The 18,778-nt window shown below is 37.7% G+C and overlaps 1 long non-coding RNA gene across 1 annotated transcript in view; it reads left to right on the forward strand.

Annotated features, from left to right (window-relative positions):
- The window catches only part of LOC145985673 (uncharacterized), a 678,988-nt gene that overhangs the window by 64,952 nt on the left and 595,258 nt on the right, over positions 1 to 18,778 (forward strand). Inside the window, exon 3 of the long non-coding RNA XR_014441427.1 lies at positions 2,790 to 2,840. This is a non-coding gene — a long non-coding RNA (uncharacterized LOC145985673). The remainder of the gene's footprint in view (positions 1 to 2,789; positions 2,841 to 18,778) is intronic.

Below are 18,778 nucleotides of genomic sequence, written 5' to 3' on the forward strand. Positions count from 1 at the left end.
GAAATTTCATGTGAAGGGACACCGGAGGGGGATTTTTAAAATTCGGGCTCGTAGGCTATCGTATATTTTGCGCCCTGCCAACATTATTATTAATATTTGAGCACTGTTATGCAACCTCGTGCGAATTTCATTGCAGTCTGCCATGCAGATTTGCACTGCGGTTAAAATACATTACTGAAAATAGGGTTATGATGCAAGAAGTTATTTAAACACGAGAAGCTTCTTCCTTCTGCCTTATTTTCTTTCATAAGCCAGTAAAAGGACTTGACATGCTGTTTTTTTCTATTATCACAATATTAAGGAATTTTAATGAACGATGGCCCCGAGGGTAGACTAGTGGTAAATCTCCCCCGTGTGCCATAGCACAAGGCTTCGCTCGATATTTCGAAATGCACGCTAAATGTTCAACTATATTATGTAGGTGATTATTACTCATTTGATAACCATGTGGCTTAATAGATTCGCATGAGGATATGAAATACCGAGGCGTACTTGGAATCTAAGCCTGGACCTCTGTTTGGAAGTTAGGAACAGATAAGTACAAGAAGTACCAGGAGAAGTATTTCCGCCCATGTGATTATCATATGTAGCTCGGAGTGCACTGACCTTGAGGTGCAGGCGTGAAGCTCGCACCGAACGGAGCGCCCGCTGGTCTCCACACGTGCAAGCGAGATGATCAAGCATGTTCTGGGGCTACCAGCAAGCAATAATGCAACAAAGAACAAAAGAAATATTATTTTTATTAATGAATGAAAGTATACCGAGCTTATCTTTTGTTAAATTTTGTGTTTGGAAAATGACGGAGAGGAATCTTCAAGGTAATCTTGAAGAAAATTATAGAAACTAATTGGTTTTTAATGGATTTGATTTATTTTACGTCGCTTTTCTTCCACTTTTGGCTAATCGCGAAGACGAGATTTTTTTTTTTTTACAAATAAATTAATGAAAAACTTGATATTCCTTGCTTATTATCTAAAATTACTCTAAAGACTCGTCACTGCGCACTCAGAAATAACTGCTCTGCAATTTCTTTCATTTCCCATTTTAGAAATATAGGTATTTTAATTTTCTTATATCACAATACGATCATAATCCGATGGAGGCTAATGAAGCTTTATTATTAAAATAACGTGTAATTTTACAACTAACGTGTGTTTAGTATAAGTTGTATTTTTTTTAAATTTGTAATTCTTTTAGTTTAACGTAAATTTGTTTTCTTAGTATGTTTTATCATGTAGTACACTTATTAAATTTTATATTTTGTATATGTCATTTTTCTATCGTAATAAATTGCTGTATAAGGCTTCTATGCTGTTGTTTTAGCAGTATAATCCAATACTTAAATAAATAAATGAGGATGAGTGATGATGTGACGAAATTGATGAAGCGACACTCATAAAGAACACCCAAGCCCAGGCTGGGATTCGAACCCGAGGCCCCCGATGTCGTAGTACGCTGTGCTAACCACTCCGCCAGGAACTAGTTGGATTAAATTGATTTGTTGTTTCAAGTCCACTTTATGCACAGTAAGGCTAATCGGGACCGGACCTACAGTTTAAAGTGGGATCCGAACCACTATGTGCCTCCACCGGGAATCGAACCCGGGACTCCTTGCTCACAAGGCGACGACGCTACCACTGCGCCATCGGGGTGGCCAGGAAGGAATGAACTATAGTTGGGACTGCATTAATGTCGTCTCTTGTTTCGAAAGAGAGAAAACCGACATATTTGCACGTTCTATAGTACACACTACATCCCAAGGACGTATTTAGGGGGTCCGGACCCCCCCCCGAAAGATTTATCAAGTACTAAAATTAAATAATGAAAAATGTATTCGTTTAGCTAATGGTAAAAAACATAATTTCCTCTGAACATTTTGTAAGACAAGGATTATATTGGGATCATACGGCTTTGAAGGACACAAAGGACGTATTTAGAGGGGGGTCCAGGGGTCCGGACTCCCCGAAAGACTTACCAATTAAAAAAAAAATAATGAAAATATTAGCATGTGTTGCATAATCGATGGTTATTAATTTCCTCTGAACTTTTTAGAAGGCAAGGATTATATTGGTATCATACGGCTTCGATTTGATTGATTTTGTGTTTTTAGTCCACTTTATGCACAGTAAGGCTAATCGGGACTGGACCTACAGTTTGAAGTGGGATCCGAACCATTATGTGCCTCCACCTGGTATCAAACCCGGGACCATACGGCTTTGAATGACATTACATAGATGATTTATGTACACTATTACTCAAAATAATATGCATAAAATTTTAATCAGAAACTTACTTTTCTCCAACTACATGTAACATAATTTTTGTTATTCGATAAATATTCAATTATTCATCTATTTGACATTAATGTCATTGCCAGGGCACTTGTTTTCATGTAAGATATTCCGATCTTAACCACAGGTAAGCTACGTATTGAATATGCGCTGTTATATCTCTATTCTTATACAGTCTTTTGACATAATCGTGTGATAATAATGTAATTTTAATTTATGTATTGTAATTAGTATTAATTTGATTTAATATAATTACTTTAATTTAAACATCATTATTATATTTTATTATTATATTATTTTTATTATTCCTGAGACACTTGGTTCGGACCCCCTCCCCCCCTCCCCGAAACATATTTCTAGATACGGCCAAGCACATTTTTTCACGTTTCCTTATCATAGAACTGTCATAGAAAACATTATATTTTTTGTCAATGTGTTATAATTCCTTTGACAGAACACGTGATGTTAATTTGAAATCGTTTCCTTTTCTTTTTGCAGCTCCAGCACTTCCTGAAATCTCCATAGATGGCGCCGGTGGACAGGCAGAAGGTAAGTCTATGTCCTTTTCTTATTTTTCTTTACGTTTATCCTAAAATTTATTCAGAAACTGCGTTTCTCGTGCTACTCATGTAACTTACTCTTTGGAGTTCAAGGTATTGTTCTATGGCCACTCTTATTTATCCTTTACGTGGATGACCTCCTCCCATTTTCTCGTAGATTCTATTAACTTCCCTTTCTTTCTGATGACACAAATGTTCAGAGAGATCTATCCCTTCGCAAACAGGTACTTATCTTCTTCCAATGATACGCGTAGATCAGGATTTTCTTTCTGATGTTCTACTTGGTCCTAAAAAGAATCTGTTAAACTCACCTTGTTGCATTTCTACCAATGACATCGCAACAGATACCAAAGTAAGTTCCAAGTAAATACTTTACTTGAAGTATAAATTTTATTTATATTTTTTAGCACGTCACAAGTTTCTTCATTACTGTTCGAACGTACCTAATAGTATATTATTTTCATTACTTCTTACTTTAAAAGAGTAACTGAGTTTCAATTCGTTACTCACTTCAAAAGTAAGTAGTTTGTTATCCTTACTTGAAAAAGTACTTCGACACCCCTTGGGCATGCTGGAATCCGGTATGGAGGTCCGCATGATTTCTTCCAGGGAGGGCAACAAGGTATTTTTCCCAGGTGCCAAACGAGGCATATTTTCTCCATAATAGTCTTACCCCGTAAAAAAACACTTCTTCGGTTTGAAGATACTATGTTTGTTCCTGGAACATGCTTTCAATAATTGCTGTAACTTATACGTATGAAGTTACATGTGTGAAATATGCACTTTTAGGTTGACATTCATCTTCCGAACGTCCATGGAACCAGTCATCCATCTAGTTAATCGCTTCATTATTCATCCTCATCATCAATATTTGGTGAAAGAGTAACGTACGAGTGGCGTACATAATCAAGGTGTCAAGGGTTCGATACCCTGTGGAGGCACATAGTGGTTCGGATCACATTTTAAACTGTATGTCCAGTCTCGATTAGCCTTTCTGTGCTGAACGTGGACTTAAGGGTATGCGAGACAGTCTTCATGGGCTTCTTCCCAAGATCTTTCCCCTTTGGCAGTGTTGCCAACTTAGCTCTCTTGGAGCCAGATCTGGCTCTTTCGTGCACTCGTTAGGCGATGAACTGGGGCGCCTACCCCCGTGCCCCGCGATGATGCCATCATTGGTTCCAGCCCACATAGACCAACTTTTGCCATGATTATACATTTTGCACGTGATGTGATATTGTTATATTGGCTGCGTCGCCCCACCTCCTCTTATATCCCCAGCTACTTTTTTTTATAGAGCCGCGTTGACGTGAAATGTGCATAATATTGTTATCAGGGAATCCTTTATTTTCGATTTCGTACGACCATGAGATAGGTGATGCCGCCGGATCTAAATTGTGAAAACTAAGAATAAATTGTCATCAATTTAGAGTTAACGGTAATAGCAGCGCCCCACCCCTTTCAAAACTAACATTACTCTAGGAAGCACTTCGTAAATCTAGCTCCTTGAAAGTCAGTTTTAACTCCATTTAAGGCGAAATTTAGCTCTTTTATGCGCAGTAGGTTTGGCAACACTGCTAGGATGGCCGTAGGAGACAAGGAGAAATGGATTCGGCTTATGGAAGTGTTATTTGAGTTGTTCTCCTAGGAATATCAAACTTCCGATGGAATAGAAAATTATATCAACTGAAAGAGGGCGGTTTGAAGATGTGTTTGAGAAGCGGAAAAGTCGAAACTTCCATTGGATTAGCCGTAACTTGATGTTGAAGTTGATAAGGAATACATGGGATACCGAAAATTCTTATTCATCATATTTTTCAAATATCGTGACCAGCTTAATAATCAACATAAAATACGCTTCTAATTGCATCTTGGAGAGACTCTTGCATAAGCCCAGGTTTTTTTTAATGTTTTTTTAAACAGTGCCCATTCGGGCGATATTGAAATAAATGTACAATTGGTGCGTAACTGTACCCTCATACGAGTGGCGTAGCCCACGCAGATTTCGTAAAGGAAAGGATAAAATATGACAAATTTCGACTGAGTGCTAAATGAAGATAAACCCCTGCTTACAGCCCTATTACTCTATGAAATTGCTTCTAACTGCCCCCTAAACCTCCTCGATTACGTAGTAATGACACTCCCGTATTGTAATCTAGGGGTCCCTGGTTCGATCACCTGTTTAGGGACACTGCACAGTGGTTCAAATCCAAGTTTAAGCTTTCGTCGCCACACTTCCAGCCTCGCTAGCCGCTGTAGCATGGAAGCCTATCTGACTTAAACCAGACATCGTTAGATCCAACAGCATTTCATTACTTAGGTGTAATAACTACACTGGCGCAACTGCAGACTCCGCGATGTCAAGACCTTTCTTTGCTCCTCCGTCTATTCTTGGTTTTTTCCTCTCTCTCTCTCTTTTGAAAGTAGCTTCGGGCTTTAGAAAAAGGGTAGGAGGTTGGTGAGGAGGGGAGGAACGGGGGAGGGGGGCCACAAGTAAAAGAGAAGAGAGGGTGAGGAGGCACGCGTCTGGCTTGCGTAGTGTGTGCCATTATTCAGCAATACAATGCACGTAGCGCATGCGCAGTAAGGAGTTGCATAGGCGTCAGATACGTGTCAGTGTTGCCAGTTAATGAAAAATTTCACTCAGCGTAGGGTTATTTTGCTAAAAGGAAATTAAACATTTGAACGGAGTTTTTTCATTGTAGTTTCTAAATACATTTACTAAGTTATTGCATGCATATTTCGTTGGGCTTACAGTTCGGTATTTATATCAAGGGAGCACCTAATGCTCCATTTTCGCCAATTATTTTCAGGTACAGTTCAGCAACATTGACATTCCATCAAAAAAGGTAAACTTTTGGAATCAAGAAAATTACTTCTCATAAATAAGAATAGTCTCATATATTTTTCACAACAAAAGAAACAATATAATAAATTACAAAAAAATTGCAATTTATAATCTAAATTTTGACTTACACTATAATACTACGAAGTTACCAAGAGTTTCTCAATATACTTTTGGACTATTCATGTACTTTTGTGCCTCTATGTTACTTGATAAATGGTTGAGTGATAGAAGTGCCATCTGTTGTTGTCATTCTTGAACTAGCGTCAATATGATGTATGATTGTTGTTCTTTCGAGTGTTACATTTCTTGATTCTTCTATTGAGTGTCATTTGGTAAACATACCACGCCGTTTCAGAAATGTATAATAAAGTTAATATTTATATTTTCTAAGCTAATTTTTGCACAATACTCCTCTGTTTTAAACCTACTAAAATCCTAATTTCTTTATTTTGTTTGCTAAGAGTTTCCCCAAAAATATTTCAACAATTCATTAGCGAATAAAACATTGCGTAACGTACTTGAATTAATGAACGTTAATTAATTAATTAATATGTTTTTAGTTGAAAATTCTGGTTGTATTTTATGAATTACTTGTTCATGAACGCAGCCTTATATGTTAGTATATTCTTCAGTGTGTTTATGTACACGATAAATCCACTTTTTTATTATTTCCTGCTGACCACCGTGGTGTAGAGGTTAACATCTTGATCTACGGACCCGGTGGGGGGGGGGTGAGAAATAGACTTTTAATATCCAGAGCGTGGGCTAATCAGAGGGGGGTAACTCTAATCGCTTCCCTCATTTTTGTAACTACCCTAATACAAAGGATAAGGAAATTGGAGCCATTTTCCCTTGTATGGCTACACAACTTGTTTTTGTATACACAATTTATGGGACTGGCCTTCTTAACATGCTACTAAGCAGTGGTCCCAGGTTAGAAGGCATGTGTTTGTCCCAACATCATCTCAGGATTCATCCTCATCCTTGCAATTAACCCATGAAGTAGAAAAGTGACTAAAATAGCCCAAAAATAGATAAAGCTATACCCTGCGTATTGCACTATGCCATGTGGGCATACGGGAAGATACCCCGCACATTCAACAATCTCAGCCGTGAAGGTGATGTGATCATCACCACACTCCGATCACCTGTATCCCCGAGGTTGGTATCCATTTTTTGGAGGCTGGGTGAACCCTAGATGCGCTTTATGCAGGGTTAGGGTTGGAAAAATTTCCATCTGAAATCACCCTCCCCGGGAATCGAACCTAGATGTCACGCGTGGCGACCAGACGCCCTTCCGATTGGACCATCGCGACTCTTGAACTTGTAAAAGTTCGACTCGCACTCTCGACATCAAAGTTCGATACCCGACCAGTTCATGAGTTTTTTTTTTATTATGTTTGTTCCTACATCTGCGCCATATCATCATAAGTCACCCTTCACTTCTTCATTAACAGAAAGACATTGAAAACATGTTTGAAATGATTAAAATAGAAACATCATGCATATTTCTTCTCTCCCTCGCTACCTCGCTACCTCTTTTATCAGATCCTCCATGTCTTCCCAATGGCGTAATGCTCTCATCATCTTGCCTTATCAAGAAGTTCCCGGTTCGATAACCAGTGGAGGCAAATATTGGTTCGGATCACACTTTAAATCGTATGTCAAGTCCTGATTAACCTAGCCTATATGTGCTTAAAGTTGACTTAAATCAAAACTAACAAGAAGCATCCTTCAATGTTTGCTATTTGAATTCTCCTTCGATGGATTGCCGGCCTCCCTGGCAGAGTGGTTAGCACAGCGCGCTACGACGGTTCGAATCCTGGCCAGGGCATGGGTGTTTGTGAGAGTTTATTCGTCAATTTCATTGTGTCATCACTCATCCTCATCTTCGCAATTAGCCATTGGTAGCACAAAAGCGAAGAAAAATAAACCAAATCAATCAATCAATCAATCAATCCTTCGACGGATTATCCTTACCCTTTTTGGCTGTCATCCACTAGGTTCATTGAAACTTTTGTGGGTTTTTGACATTTCGTTTAAATATTAGACCGAAAAGATGCCGATCATTTAGTTTTAGATATAATGGACGGACAGATAGCTGATTATAATTTTCTTAATTTACAGCTAATTTTAGATTCTCAGAGGGGGACACGGCCCTCTACACCCTTCTCATTAATCATGCCATGGCATGATTTTGACAGCCTAAATATTCAGCAATTGTCCTGCATGTCCGTACCTCCTCCTGTAATAAGACTAGTTATTCTCTTGAAGCGTCGCGAGATGTCGTCTGGATTGCATCAGCAAATATCTTAGCGAAAATGTTTCTTATTTCGAAAAACCTCTAGCATAAACATTCTAAATTCTGTGGAGAAAAATATACCAGCATAGAATTTCTTCTAGAGAGCATTCAAGCGGATCTTCGCATGGCTTCCCTTCGCTATTGTCTGGACGTCTGTAATAGTTTCGTGGAAGCCTAAGTCTATTTGCAGATTCACTAGAATGCACTGTGATGTTCACAGAATTTTCAAAAGGCATGTACAGTCACCGGCAATAAAAATGGGACACCTAGATCGTGAAATACTCGCTTCCCTGCAATGTGTGTTGCCTAACTTTCGGGCTATTGAAGATGGACCATCGTCCAATATTTGATGCTTACTTTTCTTTTAGTAGTGGCAGGCCTAAGTGGGGCTTAAGACCTCTATCAACCCCCTCCTCCCTTGAACACGTCGCGCAATGAACTAGAAGTAAATCTAAAGCGATGTATTTATAATATTTCAGTGTATGGAATATCGTAGAGGTTTTTAAAAACGAGTGGGAAATCTCGTAAGAAACAGTATCTGCCAGTCTAAACGCCCACAACACCTTAAAATTAGATAAGCGGTCCTCAACAAGTAATCACTGTACAGTCACGGACAGTTCTGGCTTGTAATAGTTCCAGTCCATGTCAGCTGAGTTGTTACAACCCAGAAATGTCCGTGCCTACTTGACAATAACATTTGAAATAGAGAATTTCTGCCCTCGGTCGATGGCAACACTGATTCGGTGAGGTAATTTTGACGAAGAGGAGTTGGTTGGAATTGCGGGTGCACGGGAAAGACTATTGTGGAGAGCAAAGGTCCAGAAAGAAAAGAAAACCCGAATACACTCCACTGCTTCTTGGCTTTTTGGCTTCGTGCCTGCCTATTGTGCGACAAGCCGACGCCAAATTCCACGTCCCTTTCACCCCGTAAGGACCAGCGGCGTAGGGCGAGCTAACATGAGCCATTATCTCTGAAGCAGAGCTATTCTGTGTATAATATTCGAGAATAAAGGACTGAGAAAAAGTGGGAGGGGTAGAAGTCAGACTGAGAGAGGGGGAAATCAGACGTAACTGCAGACGCATTCTTGAAGGTTCGAATCCGAGAGTGCTCGATATACCGGAAGAATGGATGCATGATTTGCCAGATGAAAGGATCTGCAATGGTTTGGATGAATTCATCCAGTGCAGTCAAGAACCTTGCTCGGAATCGGTTCGATGGCTTCGTGGTTGGAGGTGGACGCTGAGGGGCGGAAAGGCCAGTGGCAGTGTTTTCGTTCGATTTTCGTCAATGATTACTGTTTTCCTGTTTGGTGTTCTATCGTGTATTTCCTGTTAAAACATTCGTTGTATTTCTATTGTGGCGCTTCTCTACCGAAGTTCTGAAGCCGGTCCCCGTGGCAGAGTGATTAGCACATCGCGCTACGACGCGAGTTCGAATCCCGGCCTAGGCATGGATGTTTGTGAGTGTCCATTCATCAATTTCATTACATCATAACTCATCCCTATTTAAACAAATTAGCCAAAAGTGGCACAAAAAGCGAAGTAAAATAATGCAAATCAACAACAACAAAGCAAATATACCGAAGTTCTGGATATTTCAATTTCAAATTGCTGCCGACCTCCGTGGCAGAGTGGTTAGAGCGCGACGCAGGGGGTCCAGGGTACAAATCCCGACCTGATGATGTTTTTCTTCCTTTTCTGAGCGTCCTTTCATCAGTTTAATCATAACATCACTCATCCTCATCTTCGAAATTAACCAAAAGTATAACATAAAAGCTACGTTAAATAACCTAATTTGTTTTGACCCCGATTCCTACACTTTCTCAGAATTTTAAAGCATTAGTGAAAAGGTAAATGGACAAAACAATGAGGTGGAAGGATTTAAAATTTCTTGAAAAGTCTGAATAGGGCCTAGGGAGCAATGCCGAAGCTTTGTTAATAGTCGGAAACAGTGTCACTTGTAACTACTTTCTTATATTTTCTTACTAGCTGTTTACCCGGCGTTGTCCGGGTATTATTTATCCTAGTCTTCTATTAGACAGGAAAATAATGAATTCTAACTATAGTGTAAAGTGTAACTAATTTTATTTACAGGTATTGAAAAGTGTAAGTACAGAAACTTGGTACACATATGAAAATTGCAATCGTGAATGTCACAAATTATAGCTTAGCGACTCCGAAAACTATATGAATTCGACACTAAAACGGTCGTCTTCGATTATTTTTACGTCACACCCTTCCCACTCCTTCCCCTAGGTGTGCCAAGGGTATCTTACCCCAACAATATTTCTTTCCACATTGTAAGTCATATGCGCACCAAGTTTGGTTGAAATTGCTCCAGGCGTTCGAGAGTTATGCCGGCACAAACATACATCCATTTGTATATATATAGACTGTGAAGCAGTGCGAACGTCCAAGGAGGTATTAAATCAATACTCATGTTTGGCTTCACTAAGTAAAATATTTTTATTAAAATACTGTGTTATTTGAAGAGTGATTTTTTTATTGTATTACACACCTTTTGTATGTCTCAAGTTATAATGCTTGAAATGGGACTGTGTCTCTTAATGTGTGAATAATAGTTGTGTTTTCACCAGGGCCACTGTGTCCTTTCTTTGAACATGAACATATTTACATTCAACGAAAGGATGTAATTGTATGATACCTGGAGATATTGTTCTATGACATCATCCTTCCAATCAGAATTCAAGCTGTTAAATTTCGACAGTGTTCAATTCTTTTTTTAAAAACTTTCTAGTACTAACTATAACGTTCCGTAGAGTAGTTGTTAGCTAGATTTCTAGAAAAATGACAGGTCTGTCGTAGTTTCGATTCCAATAACCGGCAGAAACAAATTTATTTACCTGAAAATGACAGAAGTAGTATTGATAGAACAATTAAACGTGGAAGGAACAGGAAGTGTATAATGTCCAAATAACATTGCCTGCCAATGTAGAAAACTATTGTCAATTGTCACTAACATTCAGAGAATTTTGCTACAAAGAATTAGATACATTTATGTCAATCCTGCTTTCTTCTTCCTCCCTCGTATGTCTGTTTCTTTTAAATAATAACAGTTATGTATATAAGTTGCTGATATATTTTACAGATATCATTTTATTTCTTTACTAAATGTTAAATACCAGCATGTGTATTAAGTGATATTGCAGTACGTAGAGTGGATACAAATTTCAACAAGTAATTAGTAACAGCGTTACCAAATAGTAATTACTACTTACCTCTCTCTCTCTACGGGAGCAACAGAGTCAATGTAAACAAATGCAAGTAAGTGGCTTGTGAGATATCCTATTGGCTGATACCGATGTCCTGTTCCGCAATAATGTTGCATGTAGGGATGTTGTGCGTATGATAAGGTCTAATTACTTACAAGTTAAGTTATTGTAGTCAAGTTGTGTGATCTTATTTTATGAATTATGCCCATATCTGCGAAAGCTACTGTGTAACAACATGTAATCCACTTTATCTCATATGTATGTATGCACAAACGCGAAGTATGAAGGGGAAAAATTAGGTATTTTAGTTTGTTATTATTATTTATTGTTACTTCCATTATTTTTTGTTATTTCCATTGTTATTACATTCCAATGTAAAATGGCCAAAGCTGTTTTTGGAATTCTCTGGTAAATAAATAAATAAAGAACGGAGTCAAAAATTAACCAATTGACAAGCTCGCAACTCACGTGCTTGTGTTTACATTGATTTCATTCATACTGTGGACAGAGAGCCAGACCTAGTTCCAAAAGAGCCAAGAAGGCAACGCTGTTCCTTCTCGGCGTCGGGGCATGTGCGCCAGCATTGGGCGTCTCTTGATCCATTTGGATTCAGTCGTAGGAGAATTGGTGCAGCGTATCTTCTCTGTTCCGTTGTGCTATATGCAGATGACATCTTCAATGTTTCTCGTTTGCCCGCACACGCCCAGCGACTCGTATACGCCAGGCTAACGTAATGAATACCTCGTCATGCGAGTTGGGATCCACTACACGGAGTTATTACCGATGCAAATGCGACGAGATGAATACCACACACGTGATATGTAGGTGTACCGTGACACTCTGTCTTCGCCTCTTCCTGGTTTGCTGCCTGTGAAAGGAAAGGGAGCAAGTATTGATGGCTTGTTTCTGTCCCTACCTTGAGCCGATCACCGTGGTGTATTAGTTAGCATCATGCAGTCCGTACACTATCAAATAAACCTTGAACATAGATGGATGTCAGAGGTTAGCTTCGCTGAAGAGTCTAGGGATGGACGATATCGGAAATTTCATATCGCGATATATTGTCACAGACGATGGGATACGATATGTTTTCCGTTTCGTGGTATAGGCGATATATCGTCTCCACGATATATATCGCCAAATATCGTGATGATATATCGCTGACAAGATATATATCGATAAAATATCGTGACGATATATCGTCAACACGATATATATCGCCAAATCTCGTGACGGTATATAGCTTACACGATATATATCGCTAAAATATCGTGACGATATATCGCCAACACGATATATATTGCCAAATGCTGTGACGATATATCGTCGACACGATACATATCGCCAAAATATCGTGACGATATCTCCTGGACGATATTTTTTCAATATCGATCGCCCAACACTACTGAAGGCTCCGAAAAGTCAGCCTCACTACCAGGAGTGCACCCTCGACTGCATTTGTACAGACTAACGTCAGTGGCAGTCAGTATAATCCCGCTTTAGGGCTTGTGTTATGTGTTTGTAGCTGTGTGTTTCTCCTTTCAGCTATTTCATCACATCATCACTCATCCTCATTTTCGCGAATAACCAAAAGTGGCACAAAAGCGAAGTAAAAAAGAAAATCAATCAATCAATCAACACCTCAAACAACGAGTTGTACAGTGGGATCCGTGAGTATTACCGTGCAAATTGTCCATCACCATGTTCGTGCACTTTATTTGACCCAATAAGAGCTTCAAGAATTAAAAGAAAACTCAAAACAAGCTGTTCACAACTTCTGCACCAGCATACATAAAAATCCATCGCTGATAAACACAGGACGTAGGAGAAAAATTAATGAAAATAGTCATGGACAATTTGTCCGGTAATACTCATGGATCCCACTGTACAGCCAACAGCAAAGTAGGCAAATTGTCCATCGGTATTTTCATTATCTTTTATTCTACACCCTGTGTTGCTGTAAGGAGCGGAATTCTGTTGATTCCTAGCAGATGCTGTCCTCTACTTGTTGATTATTTTTATTGCATGAGACTGTGCAGGCCGAAATCAACTGACATTCAGCAACCAAAACGTTATGTATTCGTCGTCTTATGTAAAGAGAACTCTGAGTATGTGAACTTCTTGGTCACATGTCGATTTGATCGAAAGTTCCATTCATACAATAGGTGGCGCTACTGTGCAATTCATAACATTACAGCCTATAACACCATGATTTATAGCTACGGAAAGAATAAGATTGAGAAGTCTCGTGGATAATTATTGCCTTTATTATATAAGCATGCACGCAGCAACCGAATTGCGCACACTTGAGCATGCATGGTGTAGCAAGTGAAACAGCAACACTAGAAATTATTCATGTCTTCCACATATTAGTTATTCACCTGTGGCCTTCGCAGTTAAGTTTTGATAGAATTGAGAGTACCCAGAATTTTCTTCTTATGTACAAGAGCTAGGATTATATATATATATCGGGTGATCCGTTTCAGATGTCAGAAAAGTAAATCTTTATATATCTGTGAGCAGTTTGTTGTAATATAAGCAGAAAGGATGTACGTTTGGAATGAGTGGAGGTTTATAGACTTCAGCCAGATGGCGGCCCTAATGTATGTGATCACGTCACAACAGCGCACACAGTATATCGTATTGTATGCGAAATTATACAGTATTAAATGCACACTACTGCCGCCACGCAGCTGAAGACTGTAAACCTCCACTCATTCGAAACTGACATCCTTTCTGCTTATATTACGACAAACTGCTCACAGATACGTACTTTAACATCTTGTGTATAAAGGTTTACTTACTACTTAACTTAACTGACATCTCAAACGGATCACCTGGATATATACACTTTGAAATCGTGGAATTTATTTGAAAAGAGAATAACATTTATTTTACTTTGCACATAAAGATAACAACACATCAAAAGAAAATTTTCACTTGGGTGTGGGGTAAGTGCTTCTCTTACCCCACCCCCTCCCAACCCTGCTGTATACGCCAATGATTATTTATATCGAGGTCTGTAGTCGAGAGTAACATAACTCATTACCAGGGAACGGATTTATATGTAGTAAAAATATGCTAAATATGAAGATACATATGAATGGCTTATTGCAGAAAGGGACCTGAGTCACTTTTGCACAATTCTGAGAAAAACAATGAAAAATCGTATAATATTAATAGTGTAAGAAAGAAATGTGCCGTTGTTGGCTCAAATATTCAACATAATGAATAGTTAATTTTGCAACCCTCAATGCACCCCCCTGCAGTATGCTGCTAGACACAGTGGAGATGAAAAAATTAACTCCGATACCTCAAAAATGTGACTCAGGTCCCTTTCTGCAATAAGCCATTCATATGTAGTTATTTTCACATTTATATGGAGTTAAATATGGACATAAAATTGTAAAAACTTACCTTTTTAATAGTATAAGACACTACACGAGCTACACAAAATACAGTAGACTACGCTTACATTGACATTAATTGTAAAACAACACAAATTGTGTTTTCATGTTCTGTTTCCAAAACAATGAATAAAGACATTTTGTTGTAAGGGTTCGAACGTGAATTTCCTTCTGTTGTCGCTTAAGATGGATTTACATTGACTAATACTGCTTCAATATCGCAAGAAGTAATGGGAGTGTATTTCAAATTTGTCAGTTATTCGCAAGAAATTCACTCAACTCTATCGGTCACACGGGAACATGTAGTTATTGCGCGAATATGGAGTATATGTTAAGAAATATTCTGAAATATGGAAATAAGATGTAAAAATAATTCAAATATGTAAAATATTAGCCGAAAACCTAATATATGTAAAAATATGGAAAATAAAAACTGGATTTTTGGAGTCTGTATGCCATGACGCGCAAAGAAAATACAAGATATAACTCAGTTAAGCCTTGTCTCCATGTTAATAAAGACCAAGGCAAAATTTATAGCATAAAAATGTAATCATTAAAAGCGTAACGTTTTCACCTAACAGGGTCTTCTTCAGACGAAACTTCACAATCAATTGATCCAATTTATTCAATTTTCAATATTCAAGATTCAATTTTCAATATTAATATTCAATTTTCAATATTCAAGATTCAATATTCAATATTAAGATTCAATTTTCAATATTCAAGATTAATTTTTCAATATTAAGATTCAATTTTCAAGATTCAATTTTCAAGATTCAAGATTCAATTTTCAAGATTCAAGATTCAATTTTCAATATTAATATTCAATTTTCAATATTCAAGATTCAATTTTCAATATTAAGATTCAATTTTCAAGATTCAATTTTCAATATTAAGATTCAATTTTCAATATTCAAGATTCAATTTTCAGTATTCAAGATTCAATTTATTGTGAAGTTTCGTCTGAAGAAGACCCTGTTAGAGGGTGGAGGGTGGAAACGTTACGTTTTTAGTGTTTATATGTTTATACTATAAATTTTGCCTTGCTCAGTATTTTAATGTTTTAAGTTATAACTGTTTCAGCTTCATATATAAATATGTATTTACATATAAATCCGTTCCCTGCTCATTACTTATGATTCATTAAGAGTATAACTTCTGCTACAATGCGAATACTTCCATCACGTGTATATTTATTTATGTAATTTGGCAATCACTCCAGTCAGCTTATTACAGAAAAATACTTAAGATTTTTTGTGATTGGGAACATGATGTTGAGAAATCCACAGTTGATCAGTTTCAGCCTCAGAAGCGTATGAAGATATCCGGGAAACTACCATATTGCAAATGACACTAATTCAAGAGTTTGTGCAAAACGTTCCAATGAGAGGTATGATGACGCATTTTAAGAGGCACGTTGAAGTGTTTTCGACTACACGTACAAACAGCTCCTGAAAAAGACTTTATGAGTAGTATTCAAGTTATTAACAGTACACAAAATGACAGCACACAAAGCAATTTATTTACATAAATGAACCAAACAGGCTGTGGTCAGGTTAGAGAGTTCATGTTACATAATGGAACAGAGATACAGGTTATCATACATGCTATACAGTGATCGTTATTTGAGAGTGTTTTCATTACAGCGTTTTTAAAGACATACAGAATAAATCAATATTTTTGTTACGCTTTTCTAAGGCATTGTAGACGACACTCATTCGCCAGATAGGAGATTTCTTGACAATGTTTGTTCTCGCTCTATTCACAAAAAAATATTTGATGATTGGATTGCGTTTTGTTGTTAGGAACGCGTAATTTAAATTTTGAGATCCAGAGAGGAGAGCGAAGTTTCCCATTAAATATTTTCCAGAGCAGCAGCAGGTCGCGGACTGTCCTTCGATCGTCAAGCCTGTGCATTCGATATTCTATTAGATTACTGTAGGAATCAAATCTGGGATAAGCACCCTGAAATTTGTACTTCATGTACCGTAACATTTTCGATTGTACTCGCTCTATTTTTGTAGTCTGTACTGTACTGTCAGTGTTCCATACAACATACCCGAATTCAAGTTTTGAACATATTAGTGAGTAATATAATACCTTAAGGGTTTAGGTATTTCGAAAGCCGTTGCCCATTCTAATAATGAATCCGATAAGATTGTTAGCGTCGCTAATTACTTCGTTAATATGGTGAGTGAAAGTTAGCTTAGAGTCAAAATAGATTTTTAGGTCCTTTGCCGTTTCCGTTTATATAAGATTGGTATTTTTATATTGAAAATTTAAGACCGTCCTTTGTTTAGAATAAGTAACGGAATAGCATTTTGCTGCATTCAAAGAAAGACCGTTGCACAAACACCACGCACTCAATCTATTTGTGTCTTGTTGTAGACAAACACAGTCTTCAATACTTTTTATTCTTTGGAAAATTTTTAGGTCGTCTGCAAATAAGTTTCCTAGAATTAATGAAGTGTTCTGGTAAGTCATGAAATATGATAACATGCTGTAATGTAACCTATAAAATACTACTGTAGCCTTTACGCTTAAATGCAATCATTAAAATAAGCGTTTCATATTTTTTATTTTTAAAATGCACTCTTTATTGTAATATGCCTCTTTTATGGGTGTATTATTATCAGTACTCTACCATCGATGACATTTTTTTTTTATCAGAAGTTGAATGATTTCATCCATATATTATGTTTAAACATATTTCAAAGTTAATTGAAACTGTGTCGATCGATGCATGGAAACTGCATGGCCCTTGATTTCATGTATTTCGAGTTCTATGTGACCAAATCGGTTAATCTCTGAGCAGGCATGTATCTAGAAATATATTTCAGGGGGGTCCGAACCAAGTTTCCTAGAAATAATAAAAATAATAAAATTAAAACGATTAAATTAATTAAAAATGTACAAGAAGAATTGATTAATATTTTATGCATATTTTCATATGTAGTAAGTAGTGTGCATAAATCTTCTTTGGTACTGTTCTTCAAAGCTGTATGATTCCAATACAATAATCCTTGTTTTCCAAATTCATAGGAAGTAAATAACCATCTACTCGTAGTACAACAATTGCTAACAAGTACATTTTCATTATTTATTTTAGTTCTTTGTAAGTCTTTCGGGGGGGGGGGGTTACAGAACCCCTGTCCCCCTAAATACGTCCTTGTCCCTGAGGTCACTGTGTTCATATGTTGGAAAATAAAACACACTTAACAGAATACCACAACTAATGTCCACACTAAATACACCCCGAATAATTTCTTGAGTATTCCGGTATCCATTTTTAAAATATCTAATTCTGGGAATTTAGAATATCAAATAAATTCACCTACTAAGCTATACAATAATATTTTTTTAAAATTTTTAGTTTAAAACTCACATAAAGATGGCAGTGCTGCTGTTGTTTCAGAAACTTTCTCCGCAGGACAGCAATTACTACATTAGTGTCTACTAGGCTAAGAAATTAGAAGCAAATTATGAAGAAAGGAATGACAGATAGGTTCAGTGAATCAGTCTTTCTCGATCATGTTGAAAAATGAAGAACCACGGACATTAAGTATGACTACTCGGATACTCATAATACTTTTCTAGGCAAGCAACTTCTCTTCATAAAGTGTTTATCTGTTTACGTGGTCTGTTAGGAAAGTAATGAGACTTTCAACACTGTGCACGAACCGGCAACGCTGCTGCCCCCACCTTCACACGGCAGATAGGTGAACGCTTGCCGTTGACTCAGTACAGGTTTAAACTTGCTACAGTTGCTACACGATTGTTGAGAGCGTCTGACGTGAAGTTGTGTTTGTGAGGTGCGTTACGAAAATGGACTGGCAAAAGTTTGATCAACGTTGTGCCATCAAATTTTGTGTTAAGCTTGACGAATCCGCTACTGTGACTTATGAAAAGTTACAAAAGGGCTTATGGAGAACATGCACTATCTAGGGCACAAGTGTTGAGATGGCACAAGTCCTTTTTAGAAGGCCGAGAACAAGTGGAAGAAGAACCTCGTGCGGGAAGACCTTCAACCTCAAAAACGGATGACAATGTGGAAAGAGTGAGGTCTCTTGTGAGGTCAGATCGTCGATTAACGGTGAGAATGATCAATAGTGAGTTAAATTTGAAGGTGTGTACCGTCCA

Source organism: Lepisma saccharinum, chromosome 3 (assembly GCF_977018435.1).
Source record: "Lepisma saccharinum chromosome 3, izLepSacc3.1, whole genome shotgun sequence".
In the NCBI taxonomy this organism is placed as follows: Eukaryota; Metazoa; Arthropoda; class Insecta; order Zygentoma; family Lepismatidae; genus Lepisma; species Lepisma saccharinum.